Here is an 8,348-nt window from a genome sequence, read left to right on the forward strand (position 1 = left end):
CCAGCTTCAAGTAGCCATACCTACACACATCTCTGCCCCACCTCCTTCATCAATACCCTAAGGTCTAGAATGATCAAAAATCTAAAAGCAAAAATGTGAACTTATACTGCAGTGTTGATAGAAAAGAAAAGGGTTTTAACACATACAGGATCCCAAAGCTATATTTTAAAAAGCCTGTTGTATGAACCATAACAACAACAAAAAGATATAAAAACAAGAGATGTGGGGCGCCTGGGTGGCACAGCGGTTAAGCGTCTGCCTTCGGCTCAGGGCGTGATCCTGGTGTTGTGGGATCGAGCCCCACATCAGGCTCCTCTGCTGTGAGCCTGCCTCTTCCTCTCCCACTCCCCCTGCTTGTGTTCCCTTTCGCTGGCTGTCTCTATCTCTGTCAAATAAATAAATAAAATCTTTTAAAAAAAAAAAACAAGAGATAAAGAACAAACTTCTGGGTATTTGAAAGAAATACATTAGGATAAAGGCATTTTTTTTGCATTTTTTGATATCAATTTTTCAAATTAATGAGATAGCAGTGAACAACCCAATAAAAAATAAGCAAAAGTCATGAAACAGAGAAAGACAAACAATGAGTAAAGATATGAAATATTTGAGCATGCTAAAAATAAAAAAGATATCCAGATTAGCATAAATTAATTAAACTTAAATTACTACTCAGATTCAGCAAAAATTTAGTTTTGATAAATTAAAATGGGTGTGAAGAAACATGTACAATGAAAATTTTCAAGGGCAACTTGAAGTATCTTTTAGAACTTTGATATGGTAATTTCAAAGGTAGAATTATTTTATCCCATGAAAATGTTGGAATGGATATATAGCAACTTAACATTGGTTAGCATTAGTTAAGCACTTACAATGTGCCAGAGTCTGTTTTGAGCACTAAAAATTCCATTTAATCCAGCCCCAAACTCGGTGAGCGAGGCACTAGTTCTTCTACAGTATTGTACATGATAAAAGTAAGGCAGCAGAAGGGAAGAATCTTGCTCCAGGCACTTCGCTATTGGGCAGCACAGGTAGAATTAGAATGAGGCCATCTGGATGGATGCAAGGCCTGGGTGTTGAACTTCTACCCACAACTGTGTGGGCTGCTGGTAGCATTGTCAGTAACAGTACAAACCCAGAAGCAATAAAAATGTTCATTTATAGGAAACTAACTGAAAAACAAAATATGGCCATGTAAACAATGGACTACTGTAGTAGCTAAAGGAATGGAGAAGACTTACATATACTGATACATAGCTGTCCTACATATATTGATATGGACAGCCATCCAAGACATATTAAGGAAAAAAGTGAAAGTGAATATGTTTAGTGTAATCAAATTTATACATATACACACCCACGTATACGTGCAAATATATGTGTGTGTGTGTATATGTACTATGTACGTGTATGTATGTATACAATATACATGTGCTTACGCATAGACAGGCTTGGGCTCAGGACATTGAGGATTTTTTTTTTCAAGTGTGGACATGAGCAGATTTTATTGTTTAAAATTGACCCAAGCAACTATACTTGTATGTCAGTGAGAAAACACTAGATCAGTGTTTCCCAATGCTTTCTCATTTCATAGAATCCATAGAAAAATAATAATAGAAAATAATATGTTGAATGCACACTGAGAAAGAGCTGCTTGAGATCAGAGGCTGTGACCCAATGGCCTGAAGCTGAAGGAGATTGCCTCCAATGTGCATCTGTAACCCAGTGTCTGCCTGCAGGGAGAGGGGTGGCGAGGCGGTGGAGGCAGAGACTGTTTCTGAATCTTGGGCATCTTGGTGCAACATCCATGCATAAGAAGAGTGGAAGATTAACAAATGTGCGTGGCTGTGTTCTCCATATCCCTGTTTGGAAAATGGGGAGTAGCTTTAGTTTTCATGGCATTTTATAGGTCCGGATTCCATGGCCAAGACAAACAAGTCACTAGTTGTGACCAAAGAGCACTCTGCTCTGCAATAGTGACATTTTAACTATGTAAATGCTTGCTGTACAGTCATTATTGGTGTATAAGTTGACCTAAAAGAGTCCTTCAGCTTATAATAAAGTAAGAGCAAGCATCGATGTGCCTCAGCCTTTGTAGGCAGATTGCTAAATCAAGGCATGATGGCAGCAAGGTAAGTGTGACTATGCACACACAAGCAGACAGGATCTACCTGCTGCTGGCTTTGTGACTACATTTTCATTCATGGCAAGTTATACTTAGAAAAAGAAATTTATAAAACCATGTAGAGTGCCTGCTATTCCAGGCTCTTGCAAATGTTTCTTTATATAATGCTCACAGATAATTTATTTTGGAATAAAATACTGAAAACATTTTCCCAACCAAACAATAAATGAAAACATAGTTTTGAGTCAAAGGCAAATTCGGGTGGCTTTAGGGCTGTTGCATGTGCTTGTGCAGTTGGTGCAGCACCAAAATGCTTCTTAGGGGCAACTGGGAACTGCATTTTAGCCTACTGTCTGCTTTTCAGCTATGTGCATGGGTGCAGAAGAGCATCAGCCCAGCAGAAGTGACTCAGAGACCCAAAGTAGTAGCCCGGGTGATATTCTTGCATTAAATCTCTTCCTCTAGCAAGTGTGGAAATTGTGAGACATTAAAATGGAAATGCAAATGCTCTGCAGCCTCTCCCCTCAAGAGTCTGAGTCTACTTGACATTCCTTGAATCTGGGCCGGCCTTGTGATTTGTTTTGACAAATAGAACTCAGGGTAAGTGATATTGTGGGAGTCACAAGGCTAAAGCCCAAGAGCCTTGGGCCACTTCATTTTCCCTTCTTGGAACCCAGATGCTGTATAAAGAAGCTTGAGCTATAGCACCCATGAGGATGAAAGAGCACATGCAGAGAGAGGCCGGCTGTAAGCCAGCACCAACCTTCCGACATGGCAGTGAGACCATCTGGGCCCGTCCAACTCCATTTGGGCCACCAGATGGCTGTAACCACCAGCAGAGTAATCCCAGTGGAGACTAGCAGAGAAACTGCTCAGCTGAGCCCAAATAGTCAACCCACATAACTGTGAACAAATAAATATTGTTTTAAGGCAGTAAGTTTTGCAATAGTTTACCTCCTAGTACTACAAAAACCTGAAACAGATAGATAGGGTGGGATTAGTCAATTAGGTTTTATAGATTATCATCCTGCTTACTTACTCTGATAAGAGTTTAATCTCATGTTAGCTCTCTTTTCTGTATAATTTTGATAATATCATCATCCACTACAAAGGGCAAGAATTAGAGAACATATATCTAAAGTTTACAATGCTTGACATATAGAAACATTAAAGAATTCCAGTGATTTTAGACAAATACTGATTTTGACTTTTATCCTGAACATTGAATTAATATCTAACATAGCATCTTTACATCAAACACCATTTTCAAAATAATACTAGAAGAACAAGATAATCATTTTTGTCAAATATTAAATAAAGGGTCTTATAGATTAGAAATGCTACTTTCTTAGTTCAATTTAATTTAATGGGAAACATAAATATCAGGCACCAAAACACAAAGCTGGAGAAGATATGGTTTTATTATTAATATAACGGATAATCATATAGAAAATACTGAAAACAACATAATATAGTTTAAAAACTCTCATATCACATAGTACTCTATGAGAATGAGAACTTTTTAACACTACCAATACCCATCTTTATGATTCTTCAGCCTATAGAATCATTAGGTCACCTAACAATAAATCTCCCCAAACTGCTGCATTTCTTAGATTTCATTTTTTAATAATATTTATTTTGTTATATTAGTCACCATACAGTACATCCCCAGTTCTTGATGCAATGTTCCATGATTCATTACTTGCATATAACACCCAGTGCACCATGCAATATGTGCCCTCCTTAATACCCATCAGATCCAGAAGTTCAAACTCCTGCATCTTGTTGAATCTCAGTTTTCAGTCCCCTGGTGAGAGGGTCTCATCTCTTGACTGTCCTTCCCTTCCCGTCTATGGGCCTCCTCTACCTCATGTTAGATCTTTCCGGGCATGGCTCTAGTACACAGCTTTTCTCTCCTTCCATGTTACTGGTTCTTAACTGAGAATGGAGAAAATGTACTTGAACCCAAGTCCATCTGCCCGATGCACAGCAAAGTGAATCACTGAGACATGGGCAAGCCTCAAATCTGCCTCCTGAAAGGGAGAGAGAATAAGTTTTCTATAATCATGAGTCGAGATTACATATATTGATGTAAAAGGTGGAGAAACATGATTACTCACGAGGAAAGGTGGAGCATGCACACTGAGCAAGCATCTACGTAACATACATCCCCTGTTCACTTTGGGGTGGAGACTTCACCTCAGAATGAAGCAAAATTCAGCCCCTGATATCAGGAGGTTATCTTAGGACAAGGAGAAGGGGCTAGAGGCGTACTCTGGGAGCTGGTATAACCTGGATGGGGACTTGGGCTCATTTTCGCAGCTGAGAAATGCGGGGCCTTGCTTGTTCCTAGGTTGAACCATTTCAATTGACCTAGAGTCCAGGTTTCTGCAGAGACAGCCAGTGAGCTTGTTAGTGGGGTCTGAAAGGACACAATAGCTGATTAGGGAGAAACAGTTCTCTGAAAGACAAGCTTTAAACTTTTTGCTAGTTTCAACCTCATTCACCCTGTAGAGCATGGTTTCAAAAGCTCAGGAACTGGCCCAGGTGGGATAAAGGACAAATGGCTGGTCTTAGGCATTGCAGTCTGCAGAATCAGAATTAGCAAGGAGGTTCCAACCTTACGTAATTAAATGGGGTGCTAAGTTATTGAAAGGAAATACACTGTGTTCAAATCAACTCTCTTGGTAATGGTCCTCTTCAGTGACTGTACAAGAATGGGAGCTCCAACAAGTTAATGGCTGTATTCCCAGTGTGGTCTGGACTAAGCACTAAATGGGTGCCTAGTAGGTACCAGAGCTGTATCTTGGACATGGACAGCCAGCCATGTGACTTGGTGAAAGTTGCTTCCTCTCTTTCCACCCCAGTTTCTTCATTAGTAGTAGGTAGTCTCCAAAGAAGTTCCCCTTGCCATGAACATACATGCTCCCTACCCAATAAGAAACAAATTCTATCCCATCTCCTCTTCTCTAGAGTCTGAACTGGCCTTTTGACTTCTTTTGACCAGGACCAGATCCATAATTTGTGGGGTCCAGTGAAAAATGAAAATGTGGTGTCCCTTGCACAAAAATTATTAAAAATTTCAAGGTTGCAATAACAGAGCATTAAACCAAGCTCAGAGTCTTTTTCTAAGCATGGAGCCTTGTAAATTACAGAGGTCGGGGCGCCTGGGTGGCACAGCGGTTAAGCGCCTGCCTTCAGCTCAGGGCGTGATCCCGGCGTTATGGGATCGAGCCCCACATCAGGCTCCTCTCCTGGGAGCCTGCTCTTCCTCTCCCACTCCCCCTGCTTGTGTTCCCTCTCTCGCTGGCTGTCTCTGTCAAATAAATAAATAAAATCTTTAAAAAAAATTGCAGAGGTCACATGCCTTTAACGAGTAGAATTAATTGAAAGTGGCAGTGCACTGGCTCTAGGCCTTGCATTTAAAAGAATCAACAGTTTGCTTTGATTGTATAATGGGTTGTCATATGGGGTTAATATATATACTGTTATTATATGTACTAGATGTATATAAAAAACATTTTTGTGAGTGTTGTGTGCATTTAAATTAATTCAATTACCATTTTACTTAACTGCATTTAAACCTGACACAGTCAAAAAAAATAAAAAATAAAGCAGGGAAAACTGGACCACCTAATAGGAGAGACAATTTCTGCTGCAGTATGGATCTCAGGAAAAAAGTCACAGGAAAGAGCTTATGTGTGAGTAACAGCCTTTATAATCTTCCATTGGAGTTACTGATAATGAGATAAGGAGAACTAACAGAATTCAATCCAAGGTCAAGCTCTAGGTCTCTGGAATGTGCTAATCATGCTGCTCTGCTAATCATGCCATACCACAAATTATCTGGTGTGAAAGATTTATGGTTTTAGAAATAAATGGAATTTAACAATTTTATTATTATGATTAATTATAGATGAGTCAAAATTGTGTCAAAGGATTTATGGAACCAATTCAGTCTAGAGTTTAAGTGGCTTGGTTCAAAATTACAAACTATCACCCTGGAAAATTTGAGTCAGGCATCGGAGTGGAGACTTTATTTTAGAAGATTTACATGAAGATGGAAAAACAGGTCAGGAGACAAGTAGAATGTGCTGGTTCAATTATGCAAATTCTCTGTCTTTAGGGTCCTTCAGGTGCAGACTGCTGTGCTTGGAACTGAGCAAACTGGACACATAAGTGGGATGTAGACAGAATTCCTTCATTTGACCTTTTTATAGACTAGCACAGGGGAATGCTGCCCAAATTACAGTTTAATAAATCCAGGCCAAGAAAAGCGTACTTATGGAGTATCCTCTTGATGATCAAAAAAGGCCATATAAAGGAGTGTTTAAGAAAATGTTGAAGAGGATTCCTGAAAGAGAAAACCATTACCTGGGCTTTAGCAATTCACTGTGGAAATTTGCTGCCGACGTGCCATGACTGGCTTTGGGTGACAGTAAGTACTTCTGGAGTTTGGATACATGGAAATGCATAATGAGTTTCCAGGGAGCAGGTGGATGATGGCACCTAGAAAGATATATGGAAAACTCTGGCATGAAAGCTAACAGAAAGGAACCCAGCAGTTCCTGGGGCTCAGAAAAGTTACCTAAGTTACTTGAACACATTGAGGAAGATCCAAGTTGAAAAGCAACCTGGAAGAAGTGAAATGCCAAGAAATCCAGACAGAAGTGCTTCCTTTCTTCCATCCTTTACCACCAGAGTAGGTACTGGATACCTGCCATTGAGATAGAGGTAGGATTGGAGGGATAAAGAAAGGTGGGGTATGATTCTTACCTTTGAAGATCTTGTAGTCTAATGAGTGAAGAGGCAGGGGGTTGCAGATTCTAAATATAGCAGCAGAAGTGATTTGCAGGATGCATGAATAGAGTATGTGGGAGTTCAGAGAAGAGGATGAATGCCTCCCATGGATTCACAGAAAATGTGGCAATACAGCTCATTGTGGAAATATGAATCAGAGTTTGCCAGATGGGGGAAGAGAGCTTAGGCCATAAACACAGGGGAGAATTACGACAAGTGATGATGAAATTAGTGTTTCATAATCAACAGTAATTTCTGTCACTCTTCTGAAAGTTAAAGTTTCAACTAAACAAAAAAGTCTTCAATGTCCCACTTCTCTTAGTTCTTCTATAATTCCTTTTCTGTTCAAATGTGTATGTGGATCTCCTTCCAGACACAGACTTTACCTTATTCACCGTGATGCCTCTGGCTTCCAAAATATTCACTCAACTCTCTTTTCTAATATCTACCAACCACAGAACATCTGATCCTCCCAAAATTCCTAGGAAGGTATGGAAATTGGGAGGGTTGGATCTTGGGTTGTAGTCATTTACACAAGGGAACCTATAATACTCCTGATATGTTAAAAGCTCAGGAGAAGCAGTAGGATGGCCTCTGGCTGCTGCTCTTGTTTCTCCTGAAGAGGTTGAGTGAATGAAAAAACCACAACAGCATATTCCAAAATACCTAAGTCTTTGATCTAATTTGCATAACAATTTGGTGTCTTGGCAGGATCTGGAGCAACTCTCAGTCCTCAGAGGGAAAAGTACAGCTCAGTACTAAGACCTACCTGAGATGTTTAATTGAGTCAGGGTTTTGCCCTTAATCAAGGCATGATAGACTAAGCCTCTCTGTTCATTTAACTTCTGTGTTACCATTCCCCATAGCTTTTCTGTACAAATCCATGAAAGAATTTTTTACCCCTGGACTAGATTGAGATGGGTAATCTCCAGAAAAAGATTGAAAAAGAGAGACACCCCTCTGTTTAATTTATGTTAAACCATCACAGAAGCCATTGTCCATGATGATCACATAGCATGGTATTTTCATTTTGCTCAAGAGGAGATAATGACCCTGATGATGATGTTATTTGCCAGCATCCATGGCTGATTTTGTGACAGAGCCAACATTTAAATCCCGATTCATATCCCTCCAATGCCCATGTTCTTTAGGAAGATACCTGCTTAGAGCATCTATATAGACAAGGAGAATAGGAGATACACTGAGAAAGATGGGGATCCACACTTCACCTTGCCCAGAGAAAACTCCTTCAAAGACTCTTTGAAATTTTAGAATCTTTGTTATTTCCCTGATGTTTGTTGCATTTACAGGTCCTTTCCTGCACTGTAATGACTTTAGGGAACATGTTAACATGCTGTTGGTGTGTCAGAGACAACGAAATGTGGGGCAGTTTCCTGGACACTGTAGCTTGTGCTTGAGAGAA

At 39.9% G+C, this 8,348-nt stretch overlaps 1 long non-coding RNA gene across 1 annotated transcript; it reads right to left on the reverse strand.

The window, feature by feature from the left end:
* Positions 1-3,630: 3,630 nt before the first annotated feature.
* LOC130544418 (uncharacterized) lies at positions 3,631-7,028 on the reverse strand. Its single transcript, XR_008960686.1, has 3 exons — positions 6,902-7,028; positions 6,500-6,634; positions 3,631-4,158 (listed from the first exon to the last, which is right to left on the reverse strand). It is a non-coding gene; the product is annotated as an uncharacterized LOC130544418 (long non-coding RNA).
* Positions 7,029-8,348: the final 1,320 nt, after the last annotated feature.

Source organism: Ursus arctos, unplaced genomic scaffold (genome assembly GCF_023065955.2).
Source record: "Ursus arctos isolate Adak ecotype North America unplaced genomic scaffold, UrsArc2.0 scaffold_20, whole genome shotgun sequence".
NCBI lineage: Eukaryota > Metazoa > Chordata > Mammalia > Carnivora > Ursidae > Ursus > Ursus arctos.